This window comes from Palaemon carinicauda, chromosome 3 (assembly GCF_036898095.1).
Source record: "Palaemon carinicauda isolate YSFRI2023 chromosome 3, ASM3689809v2, whole genome shotgun sequence".
NCBI classification, from domain to species: domain Eukaryota; kingdom Metazoa; phylum Arthropoda; class Malacostraca; order Decapoda; family Palaemonidae; genus Palaemon; species Palaemon carinicauda.
The window spans coordinates 67,158,474-67,177,767 of NC_090727.1; the positions used below are offsets into that span (position 1 = coordinate 67,158,474).

General features: G+C 44.4%; 1 long non-coding RNA gene across 1 annotated transcript in view; it reads left to right on the top strand.

Annotated features, from left to right (window-relative positions):
• Positions 1 to 606: 606 nt before the first annotated feature.
• The window catches only part of LOC137637729 (uncharacterized), a 52,194-nt gene continuing 33,506 nt past the window's right edge, over positions 607 to 19,294 (top strand). The window contains exon 1 of the long non-coding RNA XR_011043769.1: positions 607 to 740. This is a non-coding gene — a long non-coding RNA (uncharacterized lncRNA). The remainder of the gene's footprint in view (positions 741 to 19,294) is intronic.

A 19,294-nucleotide genomic window follows, 5' to 3' on the forward strand; every position in this document is an offset into this window, starting at 1 on the left:
TTTCTTGAGAACTTTCTGTTCAATGTGATATGCTCTTTGAGATTTCGTCTGATTTGAACTTTATCGAACATTATTCATAAAAATATAATTCAGAATTTCTTATTCCTAAAAACATACCTTCGATAAATCTCTGGTATTCATTCGAAAGTAATATTGATAGTTAATTTTGTATAATTTCATATATATTTTGTCTATTTTTAAAAGTGTATACATTGATAATTCCATTAATATTGGGGATACGATAGTACCTCATTATTTGATACTGACCTAATTATCATTTTCCTTACTATTATATATTTAATCCTATTTTCTATAGGTTGACTAAATATGAAATATTATGAATTTCTTTTCTGTTCTTTCTATGTAAACAAGAATCTTCTTCCCTTCTCTACTTTCGAAGTCTTTCTATATATCTTTCAATAATCATAATTTATTCTACTACAATCAAATTAACTACTGCTACTTATAGTAAACGTTTATACTAGCAATTTAGGATCAATTCAATGCAGATTCTAATAAAAAAATGGTATAGATGATTAAGATTGGGGTATAAATAAATTAAAAAAGTGTTAGTTTTGCTGAACATTGTTGGAACTTTGTTTTGGAAATGTAAACAATGCCTGAAAGTTTGTAATATAGTGACATCTCCCGTTACTTGTTGCTCCCTTTTGACAACAAAAAAAACGGCGATATATTGAATTGTGCTGTGCAAAATTTTTCTGTTTTCCTTTATTGTAAAGGTGAGATTTTCCTTAATGCATAAAAACTTTATTGATATTCAAATAATTTGATAGTTACTGTGGTATTCTTTCTTGAGTTTGAACTAGTGTGAGAGATGTGTTTTTCAATATTAATCTTACCCGATAATCATGTAGCTGTCAACTCCGTTGCCCGACAGAATTCTACGGACGGGATACGCCAGCGATCGCTATACAAGAGGGGGGTGTACTCACCAGCGCCATCTGTGGTCAGGTACTCCAGTACTTCTTGACAACACCACCTCAATTTTTCCTCTGTCGTGCTTCCGGCAAGACCTACATGGATACGCTTATGATTTTGGAGTCTTTGTTCACGGTTTTGGTGAAGTATTGCTCTGAGATTTCAGCTTTCGCTATACAGGAAGCTTTTCCCTTAGCTTAGATAGCTTTTGGATTGATTTTGATTAATGGTATAACGATCTTTGCTTTAATTTGGAATCCCCCTTGACTGTTCTCTGATTCAAGATGTCCGACCATTCTCAAGCTCCTCCCCAAAGACGATGTAGGACTTGTATTAGGCGTCTTCCGAAGGCCTCGGTTGATCCTCACACCGTTTGTTCCGACTGTAAGGGAAAATCCTGTCAGTTGGAAGATCGATGTGAGGAATGTGCCGGACTTTCGGAATTTGATTTTATTCGATTCCTCAAGTATACGACTAAGTTAGAGAGAGAGAGAGTTAGGAGGAGTTCGGCTCGCTCTTTACTTTATTCCTCCCCCCATGATCCTCAACCTTTTCCTCCCCCTGTAGTGGCTACCCCCGAACCTATTATTAGTGCTCAGCCTGATATGTCGGATGTTTTACGTGCCATTCAGGCTTTAGGTGATAAGGTGGAGTCGGTAGTGAGTGACCACAAGTTTCTCTTGGCAGATGTCAAGGAACTTAAAGTGAAAAGTGCAGTGGGAAGTGGTAGTGCCAGTGCTGTGCCTAGTGTCAGTGTCAGTGTTGCGCATGAGGATACTTCTGTGCGTGCCAGTCGTCCTCCCAGTCAGGGACCTCTTGCAAGCTCCCAAGCCCAGGGGAGAAGCAATGTCGAAGGGCAAAAGGGTTCGGCAGGCCTTGATCGGCGCACAGTAGTATCCTCAGTGGTTGCGGGCGTATCTTATAGAGATCGTCACTTCCACTCTCAGACGATTGAGCCCTTTATTTCCTCGTCTGCAGAAGATGTTTCCGGGAGGAAACGCTGGACCCAGGTCTCAAGGCCTCTTAAGCGTAAGGTCCAGACCGCGCGAGTCCAACAACCCGGGTGTAGCCACTGGGCTAGCTCGGACTCGCCGCAGTCATTGGATGGCTGCACGCCTCCTAAGAGAGGTAAAGCATTGCCTCAACAGACCTCAACTTCTGTTAAAGCTATGCCTCAACAGACCTCAACTTCTGTTGATCCCAAGTTGGCTATGCTGCAGACTATGCAGTCGCAGCTTGCGGTGTTGATGCAGGAGTTTCAGGCAGAGAAGGTTATCACACCTCCTCCTGCGAGCGCTCCCCCACCTCTGCGCAGTCCAGCCTGCCAGACGTATGAGGTTGAGGTTCCTCAAGCTACCTCCATGCGTGAGCTGCCGCTTTGGGAGTTGCCAGATACCAGCGCTGTGCAGCAACCTCCACTTTCCTTGAGGCAGGAGCCTCTTGCCACGCGGCAACCTCCTCAACACTTGGGGCAGGAGTCTTATGCTTTGCAGCAACCTCCTCTACCCTTGAGGCAGGAGCCTCTTGCGTTGCAACCATCCTCGAGGCAGCAACCTCTTGCGGTGCGACAACCTCCACCATCCTTGAGGCAGCAACCTCAACTCTTGCAGCAGCCACCTCCACTTTCCTCGAGGCGAGAACTTCAACTCTCGAGGCAAGCACCTCAACTCTTGAGGCTAGAACCTCAACTCGTGGGACAAGAGCCTCTCTCTGCGCAGCCACCTCAACCCTTGAGGCAAGCGCAACCCTTGAGGCAGGAACCTCATGCTATGAGACAGCCACCTCAACGCATGCAGCAACCACATTCTTCTCAGCTTAAGCCGCTTCCTATTCAACTTGAACCGCAGACTATGCAGCATGAGCCTCATGCTTTACAGCATTCGCCTCTCACCACGCTTGCTCCTCAGACCCCCGCAGAACCTCCTTCATCCCAGCCTCAGGACTTTGTCATTACCAGCCCTCATCCTCTTCAGCAGAGTCTTGAGGATGAATCCGCTAGTGCGCATGCACCCGTTCTTCAGGATTCAGCCATTCAGCATACTGCTTTATCGTTACCTCTCGCTTCTCAACACTCAGGTGATGAGGTTTCTGAGGATGAAGCGGCTCACCTGGATGATCCTTCATCTGATGTGGAGGAACCCAAGTCATTGCCACCCTCCATTGACTTTCGCAAGGTCCTTACTCTTTTCAGAGAGTTATACCCTGAACACTTTGTTTCTGCTACCCCTCGTTCTCCTCCATCCGAGTTCTCTCTAGGCATGCAACCTGTTAAGTCTGCCTACACTAAGCTTGTCTTCGCCAGATCGTCAAAGAGAGCTTTGAGAATGTTAGGGGATTGGTTGCAGTCCAAGCAGCAACTGGGAAAGACATCTTTTATGTTTCCGCCTCCTAAGCTGGCTTCTAAGGCGGGCGTCTGGTATGCCACGGGAGAGGAACCAGGCTTGGGGGTCCCTGCCTCTGCCCAGGCTGACTTCTCAAGTTTGGTTGACTCTCCACGAAGGTCAGCTATGAGACGCTCTAAGGTCTGCTGGACCTTTTCTGACCTGGACCACTTCTTAAAGGGAGTCTTTCGCGCCTTTGAAATTTTTAATTTCCTCGACTGGTGCCTGGGGGCCTTGAGCAAGAAGACTGCCCCTTCTGACAAAGACTCGGCCATGCTGATTATGTCCTGTATGGACAAAGCAATTCGCGATGGTTCCGGCGAACTTGCCTCTATGTTTGTATCGGGAGTCCTCAAGAAAAGGGAACAACTTTGCTCCTTCCTTTCCACTGGTATCACCTCTTGCCAAAGGTCACAGTTACTTTTTGCTCCTCTTTCTAAGTTCCTGTTTCCTGAGGATCTTATCAAGGAAATGTCTGCGGCTCTTATACAGAAGGATACGCATGACCTCGTGGCCTCTTCAGCACGGAAGGCTAAGGTTGCACCTTCAGTACCAAGAACTTACCGCACCCCAGTGGCTGATACTCCTGCTACCAGATTTATTCCGCCCTTTCGTGGCAGAGCCCCCAGCCGAGGAAGTACCCGCCCAGACGGTCACAGGGGCAGGTCCAAGAAAGGTACCAAGTCTTCGAAAAGCAAACATTGACTCTCCTCCTCTCCAGACAGCCGTAGGAGCCAGACTCAAGACCTTCTGGCAAGCTTGGGAAAGAAGAGGTGCAGACGCCCAGTCTGTCAAGTGGCTAAGGGAGGGTTACAGGATCCCATTCTGCCGCAATCCCCCTCTGACCACTTCTCCCATCAACCTCTCTCCCAACTACAAGGAAAAGGACAAGAGGCTAGCGTTACATCAAGAGGTGTCGCTCCTGTTACAGAAGGAGGCAGTGGTGATAGTCCGGGATCATCAATCCCCGGGCTTTTACAACCGTCTCTTCCTGGTGGCCAAGAAGACAGGAGGTTGGAGACCGGTGCTGGACGTCAGTGCGCTCAATGCTTATGTCACCAAGCAGACGTTCACTATGGATACGACGAAGTCGGTCCTAGCAGCGGTCAGGCAGGAGGACTGGATGGTCTCGTTGGATCTGAAAGACGCCTACTTTCACGTCCCCATTCATCCAGACTCCCAACCTTTTCTGAGATTCGTTTTTGGAAAGGTTGTGTACCAATTCCAAGCCCTGTGTTTTGGCCTAAGCACGGCACCTATGGTGTTTACGCGACTGATGAGGAATATTGCCAAATTCCTCCACTTGGCGGACATCAGAGCCTCCCTTTATTTAGACGACTGGCTTTTAAGAGCCCCCACAAGTCGTCGCTGTCTGGAGAGTCTCAGATGGACTTTGGACTTGACCAAGGAACTGGGTCTTTTGGTCAACTTAGAGAAGTCCCAGCTTATTCCTTCCCAAACCATCGTATACCTGGGAATGGAGATTCGGAGTCAAGCTTTTCGGGCTTTTCCGTCGGCCCCAAGAATCAACCAAGCCCTAGAGTGCATCCTGAGCATGCTGAAGAGGAACAGATGCTCGGTGAGACAGTGGATGAGTCTAACAGGGACCCTGTCATCGTTAGCCTTGTTCACCGAGTTAGGGAGACTCCACCTCCGCCCCCTTCAATACCATCTAGCAGCTCACTGGGACAAGAATATGACGCTTGAAGCGGTCTCTATTCCTGTTACCAAAGAGATGAAGACCACTCTCATGTGGTGGAAGAGCAACATCCTTCTCAAGGAGGGTCTCTCGTTAGCTGTTCAGACCCCCAATCTTCATCTCTATTCGGACGCATCAGACTCGGGCTGGGGCGCGACCTTGGACGGACAGGAATGCTCGGGAACATGGAACAAGGAACAGGAAACGCTTCACATCAATTGCAAGGAGTTGTTGGCAGTACATCTGGCCTTAATGAACTTCAAGTCCCTCCTGCTAAGCAAGGTGGTGGAGGTGAACTCCGACAACACCACAGCCTTGGCGTACATCTCCAAGCAGGGAGGGACTCATTCGAGGAAGCTGTACGAGATAGCAAGGGACCTCCTCATTTGGTCAAGAAGTCGAAACCTCACGCTGGTAACGAGATTCATTCAAGGCAATATGAATGTCTTGGCAGATCGCCTCAGCAGGAAGGGTCAAGTCATCCCCACAGAATGGACCCTTCACAAGAACGTGTGCAACAGGCTTTGGGCCTTGTGGGGTCAGCCAACGATAGATCTGTTCGCTACCTCGATGACCAAGAGGCTCCCATTGTACTATTCCCCAATCCCAGACCCGGCAGCAGTTCACGTGGATGCTTTTCTGCTGGATTGGTCCCACCTCGATCTATATGCATTCCCGCCGTTCAAGATCATCAACAGAGTTATTCAGAAGTTCGTCTCTCACGAAGGGACACGGCTGACGTTGGTTGCTCCCCTTTGGCCTGCAAGAGAATGGTTCACAGAGGTACTGCAATGGCTGGTCGACGTTCCCAGGACTCTCCCTCTAAGAGTGGACCTTCTACGTCAACCTCACGTAAAGAAGGTACACCCAAGCCTCCACGCTCTTCGTCTGACTGCCTTCAGACTATCGAAAGACTCTCTAGAGCTAGAGGCTTTTCGAAGGAGGCAGCCAGAGCGATTGCCAGAGCAAGGAGGATATCCACTCGCAGAGTCTATCAATCCAAGTGGGAAGTCTTCCGAAGCTGGTGCAGAGCCAATGCAGTTTCCTCTACCAGTACCTCTGTAACCCAAGTTGCTGACTTCCTGTTGCATCTTAGGAATGTTAGATCTCTTTCGGCTCCTACGATAAAAGGGTACAGAAGTATGTTGGCAACGGTTTCCGCCACAGAGGCTTGGATCTTTCCTCCAACAAAGATCTACAGGACATCCTTAAGTCTTTCGAGACCTCTAAAGAACGTCGCTTGTCCACTCCAGGCTGGAATCTAGACGTAGTCTTAAGGTTCCTTATGTCTCCTAGATTTGAACCTCTCCAGTCAGCCTCTTTCAAAGACCTTACTCTCAAAACTCTTTTCCTTGTCTGCCTTGCAACAGCCAAAAGAGTTAGTGAGGTTCACGCCTTCAGCAGGAACATAGGATTCACATCCGAAACAGCTACATGTTCCTTACAGCTCGGGTTTTTGGCAAAAAATGAACTTCCTTCACGTCCTTGGCCTAGGTCGTTCGAAATTCCTAGCCTTTCCAACATGGTGGGTAACGAGCTAGAGAGAGTTCTTTGCCCTGTCAGAGCTCTAAAGTACTATCTTAAAAGGTCAAAACCTATACGAGGACAATCAGAGGCCTTATGGTGTGCCATTAAGAAACCTTCGATGCGTATGTCCAAGAACGCAGTTTCGTATTACATAAGGCTTCTGATTAGAGAAGCTCATTCTCACATGAAGGATGAAGACCTTGCTTTGCTGAAGGTAAGGACACACGAAGTGAGAGCTGTGGCTACTTCGTTGGCCTTCAAACAGAACCGTTCTCTGCAGAGTATTATGGATGCAACCTATTGGAGGAGCAAGTCAGTGTTTGCATCATTCTATCTCAAAGATGTCCAGTCTCTTTACGAGAAGTGCTACACCCTGGGACCATTCGTAGCAGCGAGTGCAGTAGTAGGTGAGGGCTCAGCCACTACATTCCCTTAATCCCATAACCTTTTTTAACCTTTCTCTTGAATGCTTTTATTGTTGTTTTTGGGTTGTTACGGTAGGCTAAGAAGCCTTCCGCATCCTAGTTGATTTGGCGGGTGGTCAATTCTTTCTTGAGAAGCGCCTAGGTTAGAGGTTGTGTAGAGGTCCTTTAGTATGGGTTGCAACCCTTTATACTTCAGCACCTTAGAGTTGTTCAGCCTCCTAAGAGGAACGCTGCGCTCAGTAAGGAAGACGAACTTATTAAAGGCAGAGTAATGGTTCAAGTCGACTTCCTTACCAGGTACTTATAATTTCATTGTTATTTTGAATAACTGATAATATGAAATACGGGATACTTAGCTTCTTGATTAACATGTACACTGGTTTTCACCCACCCCCCTGGGTGTGAATCAGCTACATGATTATCGGGTAAGATTAATATTGAAAAATGTTATTTTCATTAGTAAAATAAATTTTTGAATATACTTACCCGATAATCATGATTTAATTGACCCACCCTTCCTCCCCATAGAGAACCAGTGGACCGAGGAAAAAATTGAGGTGGTGTTGTCAAGAAGTACTGGAGTACCTGACCACAGATGGCGCTGGTGAGTACACCCCCCTCTTGTATAGCGATCGCTGGCGTATCCCGTCCGTAGAATTCTGTCGGGCAACGGAGTTGACAGCTACATGATTATCGGGTAAGTATATTCAAAAATTTATTTTACTAATGAAAATAACATATTTCATAAGCTACGCGTAAATTTTTTTTTTTTTTTTTTGAGACCTGGCAACTTCATGCTAGATTAGGCCTACTTACAGAATAGGCTTAAAAATACAAATTCCAGTAGGTCTCATCTATGATTTTTTATATGACTAAAAAAAAAGGATTTAAAGCAGAGAAATTATGATGAAGATAAAATTTATATGTTTCTAAGATTAATTATTCTGATTTATTGCATATCATGTAGTTTTGAGATTTTATCTTCTTGCAAACTACCAACATTTATATATACAAAATCCTGTATTTAAGAATAATTTAAAAACTATACCAAGAAACAGGGGTTCTGAGTAGTGGGGAACCAGAATTAAGTGGATTTCGTCATCAGTAATAATTAGGAACCTTCAATTTTGTCATCAGGAGTGATTAGAAACCTTAGTAATAACCATTTAATCAGTCCGAGATGATATGGGTTTTATTATAGTCACGGACAGGACAACATTTCCTACTAATAAACAGGTATTTCCTATAGAAAAATGAACGATTTCTTCATACATACATACATACATACATACATACATACACACACACACACACACATATATATATATATATATATATATATATATATATATATATATATATATATATATATATATATATATATATATATATATATATATATATATATACTTGTGTGTGTGTATATATATATATATATATATATATATATATATATATATATATATATATATATATATATATATATATATATATATGTATGTATGTATGTATGTATGTATGTATCCTCCGGCAACAGGAACCACCCAGTGGGAATCCCAGGTTTTGGTTGGGAAAATATACTGGGTAAATGAAAAATAATAGAAAAATAAACCAGTTTTTCTCCATATTTTCCAATAAAAATATTGTCCCGTTGTGTTCGTATTTATAATTTTGCCATAATATGGCTCTTATGAGTTTTCAATCATCAGTCCCACAAACCTAAAATCACAGCTATAAAGATGTACAGTAGTGACAAAAATTGCAGGCATGTGTACCAACCGTGTGTCACACAATTGTACATAATTCCTTTTGCATATATTATGCTTGTATCTTCGCTCTTCCCTCGCACTAAACGAACATGAAAATTCATGTCTGCTGTTTGTCCTGTAACATTGTCTGTCTTGTTAACTTGTTATGTCCTGTTGGCTTGAGGTTTTGTATATAAAGGAGAGTGTTCTATTGATTGGCCTTGATTTTAGTGCTGCCTTTGACCGTGTTAATCATGAGGCCCTTGTTTTCAAACTGAAACTGTTGGGAGTGGGTGGGTCGTTTCTTAGCATTATTATTGATTTTTTAAGTAGTAGATCTCAAAGAGTTGTTGTTGATGGGCACCATAGTGAGTATAGGAATGTGATATCCGGTGTTCCACAGGGTAGTGTTCTTGGCCCATTACTTTTCATACTATATACACATGACATGTGGTTTGGCCTAGAAAATAAGCTTGTTGCATATGCAGATGATGCTACTCTCTTTGCATCAATTCCATCCCCTGAATGTAGATCTGGGGTTGGTGAATCCCTTAATAGAGATTTAGCTAAAATTAGTGCATGGTGCAAATTATGGGGTATGAAGTTGAATCCTAACAAAACTCAAAGTATGATTGTAAGTAGGTCAAGGACGGTGGCTCCTCAACATCCGGATCTCAGTATTGATAATGTTTCTTTAAATTTGTATGACTCTTTCAAAATTTTAGGCGTGATTCTTGACAGCAAATTTACTTTTGAGAAACATATAAGGTCTGTGTCTTCTTCAATTGCACAAAAAATTGGCTTATTGAGAAAGTCTTTTAAGATATTCGGTGATCAATCTATTCTGAAGAAGTGTTTTAATTCTTTTATTCTACCTTGTTTTGAGTATTGTTCTTCAGCTGCTGATTCTCATCTTAATTTGTTGGACAGAAACTTACGGTCTATTAAATTTCTTATTCCTGATCTAGATATTAATCTCTGGCACCGTCGATCAATTAGTTCATTATGCATGTTGCATAAGATTTTTCATAACTCTGACCATCGTTTACATTCAGATCTCCCTGGACAATTCTATCCTGTTCGTAATACTAGGCAGGCAGTTAATTCTAATAGCCAGGCCTTCTCCATCATAAGACTCAATACTACGCAGTACTCTAGAAGTTTTATTCCAGCTGTTACCAAGTTGTGGAATGATCTTCCTAATCGGGTTGTTGAATCAGTAGAACTTCAAAAGTTCAAAGTTGGAGCAAATGCTTTTTTGTTGACCAGACGGACATGAGTCTTTTTATAGTTTATATATGACATTTTTGTTGTTGACGTTGTTAATAGTTTATATATGATATATCTCTTTTGACATTACTTTTTTTAGAATGATTTATTGTTAATTTGTTCTCTTCAGTTATTTATTTCCTTATTTCCTTTCCTCACTGGGCTATTTTTCCCTATTGGAGCCCCTGGGCTTTTAGCATCTTGCTTTTCCAATTAGGGTTGTAGCTTGGATAGTAATAATAATAATAATAATAATATAATAATATAACTCAGTCGATTGCTTCCAGCCTTTGAGTTCACAACCTTCCCCTTCGGCACCGTCACACATGTATCTTAGCCTAAGCTTCTCTGTTCTAAGTTACCTTACCTAGCTATTCCTTGCCTACCATCAATTTAGGTAACCTGTTACCTTACCTTACCTTATATTGCATACCCTTACCTTCCCAATGGACATCTTAGCTGCCCTTTCCTTACCCATCATTACCTAACATACCCTCACCATATGTAGTGTTACCTAACCTACCCTTACTTTAACTATCCCTACCTAACCTAACCTCACCTTACCTGCCCTTTGCTTAATACCTTCCCCTTTGCTTAAAACCTAACCTTACCTTATCTGCCCTATGCTTACTACCTTGCCTTACCTTACCTTACCTTATCTGTTCTTTGCTTACTACCTTGCCTTACCTTACCTTACCTTATCTTACCTTATCTGCCATTTGCTTACTACCTTGCCTTACCTTACCTTGCCTTGCCTTGCCTTATCTTATCTGTCCTTTGATTACTGCCTTGCCTAACATTACCTTATCTTATCTGTCCTTTGCTTACTACCTTGCCTTACCTTACCTTATCTGCCCTTTACTTACTACCTTGCCTTACTGTTCCTTACCTTGCCTTGCCTTACCTTGTCTTACCTTGCCTTACCTTATCTTATCTTATCTCTCCTTTGCTTACTACCTTGCCTTACCTTACCTTATCTGCCCTTTGTTTACTACCTTGCCTTACCTTTCCTTACCTTGCCTTACCTCTCCTTGCCTTATCTTATCTTATCTTATCTTTTCTTATCTGCCCTTTGCTTATTACCTTGCCTTACCTTACCTGATATGCCCTTTGCTTAATACTTTGCCTTACTTTACCTTATCTGCCTTTTGTTTACTACCCTGCCTTACCTTTCCTTACCTTGCCTTGCCTTGTCATACCTTGCCTTGCCTTACCTTTCCTTGCCTTACCTTATCTTATCTCTCCTTTGCTTACTACCTTGCCTTACCTTACCTTATCTGCCCTTTGCTTGCCTTAACTTACCTTAACTTATCTCATCATATCTGCCCTTTGCTTACTACCTTGCCTTACTTTACCTGACCTTGCCTTACCTTGCCTTACCTAACCTTACATTGCCTTACCTTACCTTACCTTATCTTATCTTATCATATCTTATCTGCCCTTTGCTTACTACCTTGCCTTACCTTACCTTATCTGCCCTTTACTTGCCTTACCTTATCTTATCTTATCTTATCTTATCTGCCCTTTGCTTACTACCTTGCCTTACCTTTTCTTACCTTGCCTTGCCCTACCTTACCTTGCCATACCTTGCCTTGCCCTACCTTACCTTACCTTATTTTATCTTATTTTATCTTATCTCCCCTTTGCTTACTACCTTGCCTTACCTTACCTTATCTGCCCTTTGCTTGCCTTACCTTATCTTATCTTATCTTATCTGCCCTTTGCTTACTACCTTACCTTACCTTATCTGCCCTTTACTTACTACCTTGCCTTACCTTTCCTTACCTCGCCTTACCTTGCCTTGCCCTACCTTACCTTACCTTGCCCTACCTTACCTTGCCCTACCTTACCTTACCTTTTCTTATCTTATCTTATCTCCCTTTTGCTTACTACCTTGCCTTACCTTATCTGCCCTTTGCTTACTACCTCGCCTTACATTACCTTGTCTTATCTTATCTTATCTCCCCTTTGCTTACTACCTTGCCTTACCTTATCTACCCTTTGCTTGCCTTATCTTATCTTACCTTCCCTTTGCTTACTACCTTGCCTTACCTTACCTTATATGCCCTTTGCTTAAAACCTTGCCTTACCTTTCCTTACCTTGCCTTGCCTTGCCTTACCTTGCCTTATCATATCTCCCCTTTGCTTACTACCTTGCCTTACCTTACCTTATCTGCCTTTTGCTTGCCTTACCTTATCTTACCTTATCTGCCTTTTGCTTGCCTTACCTTATCTTATCTTCCCTTTGCTTACTACCTTGCCTTACCTTACCTTATATGCCCTTTGCTTAAAACCTTGCCTTACCTTTCCTTACCTTGCCTTGCCTTGCTTTACTTTGCCTTACCTTGCTTTACTTTGCATTACCTTGCCTTACCTTATCTTATCTTATATTATATGCCCTTTGTTCACTACCTTGCCTTACCTTATGTTATCTGCCAGTTGCTTACTGCCTTGCCTTACATTACCCTACCTTACCCTACATTACCTCACTTTGCCTTGCCTTACATTACCTAACCTTACCTTATTTGTCCTTTGTTTACTACCTTACCTTATCTATGCTTGCATTAACTACTCTTAATTTACATAATGCTACCTTACCAGGCTTTACCTCACCTACTCACCCTCTACATACCCTCAATTCACCTTCACTTAACATTACTATTCATACCTTCCTACTCATTACCTAGTCGTAACTTACCCATCCTTGCACATTATTTATCCTTACCACTTATCTACCCTTACATTTTATCTACCCTTACATGACCTACCTTTACCTATCCTTACACCTAAGCTATCATCACTTTACCTGCCCTTGCTTTACATTCCTTACCATTGCTTTAACTTCTCTCTATATACCTTACCTTCCCCACCCTTGCCTTACATTCCCCTCCCTTGCTTTACATTCCCCATCTTTGCCTTACATTCCTTACCTTTAGCATACCTACCATTATGTAATCTTACTTTACCTTAGCTAACCTACCCTAACCCTACCTTAGCTAGCCTACCCTTACCCTACCATAGTAACCTATCCTTACCTTACTAAAGTAACCTATCCCTACCTTACCATAGTAACCTATGCTTACATTACCATAGCTAACCTATCCTTACCTAGCCTAATCTAACCTACCCTTACTTGACCATACCTAACCTAACCTGACCTAATTTAACTTGCTCTTACTTACCTTCTTTTTACATTAGCTAACCTACCCTTACCTTACCTTACTTTTTTATACTAGCTAACCTACCCTTACCTTACTTTACCTTACCTTAGCTAACATACCCTTACATTAGATTACATTTTTTACATTAGCTAACCTACTCTTACTCCACCTTACCTGACCTGACCCTACATCACCTTACATGAACTTACCTAACCTAGCCTTATGTTACCTTACCTTATATTACCTTACCTTATATCACCTTACCTTATCTCACCTTATCTTATCTTACCTTATGTTACCTTACCTTATGTTACCTTACCTTATCTCAGCTTATCTTATCTCACCTTATCTTATCTCATCCTACCTCACCTCACCTCACCTCACCTCACCTACCATAGCTAACATACCCTTTACCTTAAATAGCGTTTTTCAATATTAATCTTACCCGATGATCATGTAGCTGTCAACTCTGTTGCCCGACAGAAATCTACGGTCGGGATACGCCAGCGATCGCTATACAGGTGGGGGTGCACACAACAGCGCCATCTGTGGTCAGGTACTCTAGTACTTCTTGTCAACACCACCTCAATTTTTCCTCTGTCGTGCCACCGGCTAGACCTACTTGGATACGCTGTTGATTCTGGAGTTATTGTTCACGATTTGGTGATGTATTTGCTCTAGAGTTTAGCCTTCGCTATTCAGGAAGCTTTAACATTAGCTTAGCAAGTTTTTGGAATTATTTGATTTAATTTTGGTGACGAAGAGAGTATGAACTCTCTTTCACTTTTAAATGGCCGACCCTTCCCTTAGACGGAAGTGTTGGTGTCGAAGAGAGTATAGACTCTCTTTCTTAATTTTGCTTAACAAAGTTATAGATTTATTTTATATCTCTCCGCCTTTTATAGGCCTCTTCGATTAACTTCCTTTTATTATAAACTTATGAAAATTAATTTTTATGTTTGTTTATATGCGACCTTTCCTAATAGTAGGCGGTCTTTTCTTGGAACCGAAGTTAATTAACATTGAGCCCGTCATATCGTTTTTACCTGTTAAGATTTTATGCTATTTTAATTTTAATGTTTTTGAAAGAATTTCTTTGATAGTCTCGTACTGTTTTCAAAGTTGAACTAACGTTTTGTTTTGTCTCCGCAGTTGTTGACGTTCAGAACGTTCAACTTGCGCTCTATCGTTACGATAGAGAGAGAGTATTCACGGTTTCACGTTGCAGTAAGAGTAAACCGATTCTAGCGTTTTGTTCATTCTTTCTTAGCTTAAATGGTTTTAATTCTAATAAAGGAACTTTTTATTTGGGAAATCTTTCAGTTTTTTTCCTTTAACAATAATATGTTTTAACGATATATATAATTGGGCTCATCTCTCAGGTTCTAAGTCAAGAGAGAGAGAGATAGAGACGGAGGGAGAGAGAGGAGGATAAACGTTTCGTTCAAGCGGGTAACGTTGTTATCGTTTTTGCTCTTCTCCCTAGTCTCTTTAGGGGAAGAAGGTAAACGTTTCTAGAGTTTTATTCTTGTTCCCAGGCTTTATGCGGTGAGAGATTTTAAACGTAGTTTATTTGATCTAGTGTTTAGTCTCTTTTCCAGCCACTGAATTCTTTATCTTTCATTATGTTTTTCTGTTACATTGTAATACTGTTTTCGCAATTACTAACTTTTAATGAAGGATAGAATTGCGTGTTTCAGGTACAAACCACTTAAAGTTTCGAGTTCAGTGAAATAAGTGCAAACAGAAAATCAAAAGTGATAAAGTGATAAGCGCAAAGTGTTACAGTGTTGCGTTCGAGGGTTCGTCTGTTCGTGCCAGTTGTTCGCCTAGTCTGGGACCTCTTACAAGCTCCCAAGCCCAGGGGAGAAGTAATGTCGAAGGACTTATGGGTTCATCAGGCCTTGATCGACGAACAGACGTTTCCCTCCGTGGTTTCGGGTGTATCCACTCACGTAGCCGACGTGATCACCCCACCCACACAAAGACGAGAGAGCCCATTTATTCCTCGTCTGCGGAAGAGGTTTCTCGCAGAAACCATGGACCAAATCTTGCAGCTTTTAAGTGCAAGTCGGTCCCTTCCGCGCAAGTCCAACTCCTAGGTGTAGCCACTGCCACTGGGTCAGTTCGGACTTGCTGCAGTACGACAACTGCACACCTCCCAGAGAGGCAAGGTGGTACCGCAACAGGCAGTAACTCCGTCTGTTGCCGCACCAGCTGTTTTAGACCCTCAGTCTCAACGGACAGTAGCTCCGTTTGTTGTTGTCTTTCATAGACCCTAGTGGTCCATGCTGCAGACTATACAGTCTCAGCTTGCTCCTTCATACAGGAGTATCATGCTGGAAGGTTGACAATGCAGCCTGTTAACCTACAACCCGCCGAGGTTGTGCGCTCAGCAGATACTGCGGCTGCCTGCTCCCACCCTCCACCTGTGAGAGCTCCACCTCCGATGCGCAGTCCACCCTGCCAGACGCATGTTCTTGCTGCGCCTCCTGCTTTCATGCGTGAGTTGCCGCATCGGGAGTTGCCGGGTTCCAGCACTATGAGGCAACCTCCTCAACCCATGAGGCAGGAGCCTCATGCTATGCGGCAACCTCCTCTACCCATGAGGCAGGAGCCTCATGCTATGCGGCATCCTCCTCAACCCATGAGGCAGGAGCCTCATGCTATGAGGAGCCTCATGCTATGCGGCATCCTCCTCAACCCATGAGGCAGGAGCCTCATGCTATGAGGAGCCTCATGCTATGCGACATCCTCCTCAACCCATGAGGCAGGAGCCTCATGCTATGCGGCATCCTCCTCAACCCATGAGGCAGGAGCCTCATGCTATGCGGCATCCTCCTCAACCCATGAGGCAGGAGCCTCATGCTATGCGGCAACCTCCTCTACCCTTGAGGCAGGAACCTCATGCTATGCGGCATCCTCCTCTACCCATGAGGCAGGAGCCTCATGCTATGCGGCATCCTCCTCAACCCATGAGGCAGGAGCCTCATGCTATGAGGAGCCTCATGGTTTGCGGCATCCTCCTCAACCCATGAGGCAGGAGCCTCATGCTATGAGGAGCCTCATGCTATGCGGCACCCTCCTCAACCCATGAGGCAGGAGCCTCATGCTATGCGGCAACCTCCTCAACCCTTGAGGCAGGAGCCTCATACTATGCGGCATCCTCCTCAACCCATGCGGCATGAGCCTCATCCCTTGCAGCATGAGCCTCATCCCATGCAGCATGAGCCTCATACCATGCAGCATGAGCCTCATCCCATACAGCATGAGCCTCATCCCATGCAGCATGCTCTGCATACCTTACAGCATGCTCTACATACAGCATGCTCTGCATACCTTACAGCATGCTCTGCATACTATGCTCTGCATACAGCATGCTCTGCATACCTTACAACATGCTCTGCATTCCTTACAGCATGCTCTGCATACAGCATGCTCTGCATTCCTTACAGCATGCTCTGCATACCTTACCGCATGCTCCTCAGTCACACATCTTTGGTTGTTGCCAACTCACAAGACTGTCAAGCAGTTTCATAACGTTGCCTTCTGGTCTGCTGCTTTTGCACCAGTGAAACCCTCACTGAGAGAACTTAGCTTTTCTCGGATATGGTTCCTGTAGATGAGAAAGTGCTATTCTCCCTCCTTCTGATATTCCCTTGAGGACTCTGTCATTTGGAGAGGAGCCTTAAGCTGCTTAGCCTCCTATGGACTTTTATTTAAGCATAACATGCTTCCAGGGAAGGTAATGGTTCCGCTTCAGTCGCTAACCCCGTCTGTTGCCACACCTGCTCCCATAGACCTTGAGCTTTGTTGCAAGACATGCAGTCCAAGCTTAGTCCTTGTTAGAGGATTTTTTGTTTACGGAGTCAGTGTGTCACTGGGAAGACGTTCAACAACCAGCAGAGGTGACTTGTTGTGACGCAGTGCGGCAACCTCAGCAACCCGATAAGGAGTTGTCTGTACTACCCAGACAGTCTAGACAGTTTCGGGTTGTCGCTGTACTTCCTCGCTTCCCCATGGTTGACAGTTCACAGACTGTGCAGCAGTACCATGATCTTGTGTCCGGCTCCGTCAGACGACTGGCTTTTAAGAGCTCCCACAAGTCGTCGCTGTCTGGAGAATCTCAGATGGACTATGGATCTGACCAAGGAACTGGGCCTCCTGGTCAATTTAGAGGAGTCCCAGCTCGTCCCATCCCAGACCATTGTCTACCTGGGTATGGAGCTTCAGAGTCGAGCTTTTCGGGCTTTTCCGTCGGCCCCAAGGATCTACCAAGCCCTAGAATGCATCCAGAGCATGCTGAGAAGGAACCGATGCTCAGTCAGGTAGTGGATGAGTCTAACAGGGACACTTTCATCGCTGGCCCTGTTCATCGAGTTAAGGAGACTCCACCTCCGCCCCCTTCAGTATCATCTAGCTGCTCACTGGATAAAGGACATGACGCTAGAGACGGTCTCAGTTCCTGTTTCCGAAGAGAGGAGGTCTACTCTAACGTGGTGAAAGAACAGCTTTCTTCTCAAGGAAGGTCTACCTTTGGCTGTTCAGAAACCCGACCGCCATCTCTTCTCAGACGCATCAGACACGGGCTGGGGTGCGACTTTGGACGGACAGGAATGCTCGGGAACATGGAATCAGGAGCAAAGGACACTTCACATCAATTGCAAGGAGCTGTTGGCGGTTCATCTGGCCTTGATATACTTCAAGTCCCTCCAGCTTAACAAGGTGGTGGAGGTGGACTCTGACAACACCACAGCCTTGGCTTACATCTCCAAGCAGGGAGGGACTCATTCGTGGAAGTTGTTCTAGATCGCAAGGGACCTCCTCATCTGGTCAAAAGATCGAAAGCTCACGCTGGTAACGAGATTCATTCAGGGCGATATGAATGTCATGGCAGATCGCCTCAGCCGGAAGGGTCAGGTCATCCCCACAGAGTGGACCCTTCACAAGAATGTTTGCAGCAGACTTTGGGCCCTGTGGGGTCAGCCAACCATAGATCTGTTCGCTACCTCGATAACCTAGAGGCTCCCGTTGTATTGTTCTCCGATTCCAGACCCAGCAGCAGTTCACGTGGATGCTTTTCTGCTGGATTGGTCCCATCTCGACCTGTATGCATTCCCGCCGTTCAAGATTGTCAACAGGGTACTTCAGAAGTTCACCTCTCGCAAAGGGACACGGCTGACGTTGGTTGCTCCCCTCTGGCCCGCGAGAGAATGGTTCATAGAGGTACTGCAATGGCTGGTCGACGTTCCCAGGACTCTTCCTCTAGGAGTGGACCTTCTACGTCAACCTCACGTAAAGAAGGTACACCCAAACCTCCACGCTCTTCGTCTGACTGCCTTCAGACTATCGAAAGACTCTCAAGAGCTAGGGGCTTTTCGAAGGAGGCAGCCAGAGCGATTGCCAGAGCAAGGAGGACATCCACTCTCAGAGTCTATCAGTCTAAAGGGGAAGTCTTCCGAAGCTGGTACAAGGCCAATGCAGTTTCCTCAACCAGTACCACTGTAACCCAGATTGCTGACTTCCTGTTACATCTAAGGAACGTAAGATCCCTTTCAGCTCCTACGATCAAGGGTTACAGAAGTATGTTGGCAGCGGTTTTCCGCCACAGAGGCTTGGATCTTTCCACCAACAAAGATCTACAGGACCTCCTTAGGTCTTTTGAGACCTCAAAGGAACGTCGGTTGTCCACTCCAGGCTGAAATCTAGACGTGGTCCTAAGGTTCCTTATGTCATCAAGATTTGAACCTCTCCAATCAGCCTCTTTTAAGGACCTCACATTAAAAACTCTTTTCCTCGTGTGCTTGGCAACAGCTAAAAGAGTAAGTGAGATCCACGCCTTCAGCAGGAACATAGTTTTCACATCTGAAACGGCTACATGTTCCTTGCAGCTCGGTTTTTTGCTAAAACGAGCTTCCTTCACGTCCTTGGCCTAAGTCGTTCGAGATCCCAAGCCTGTCCAACTTGGTGGGGAACGAACTGGAGAGAGTACTTTGCCCAGTTAGAGCTCTTAGGTACTATCTAAAAAGGTCATAACCTTTACGAGGACAATCAGAAGCCTTATGGTGTGCTATCAAGAAGCCTTCTCTTCCAAGGTCTAAGAACTCAGTTTCTTACTAAATCAGGCTTCTGATTAGGGAAGCAC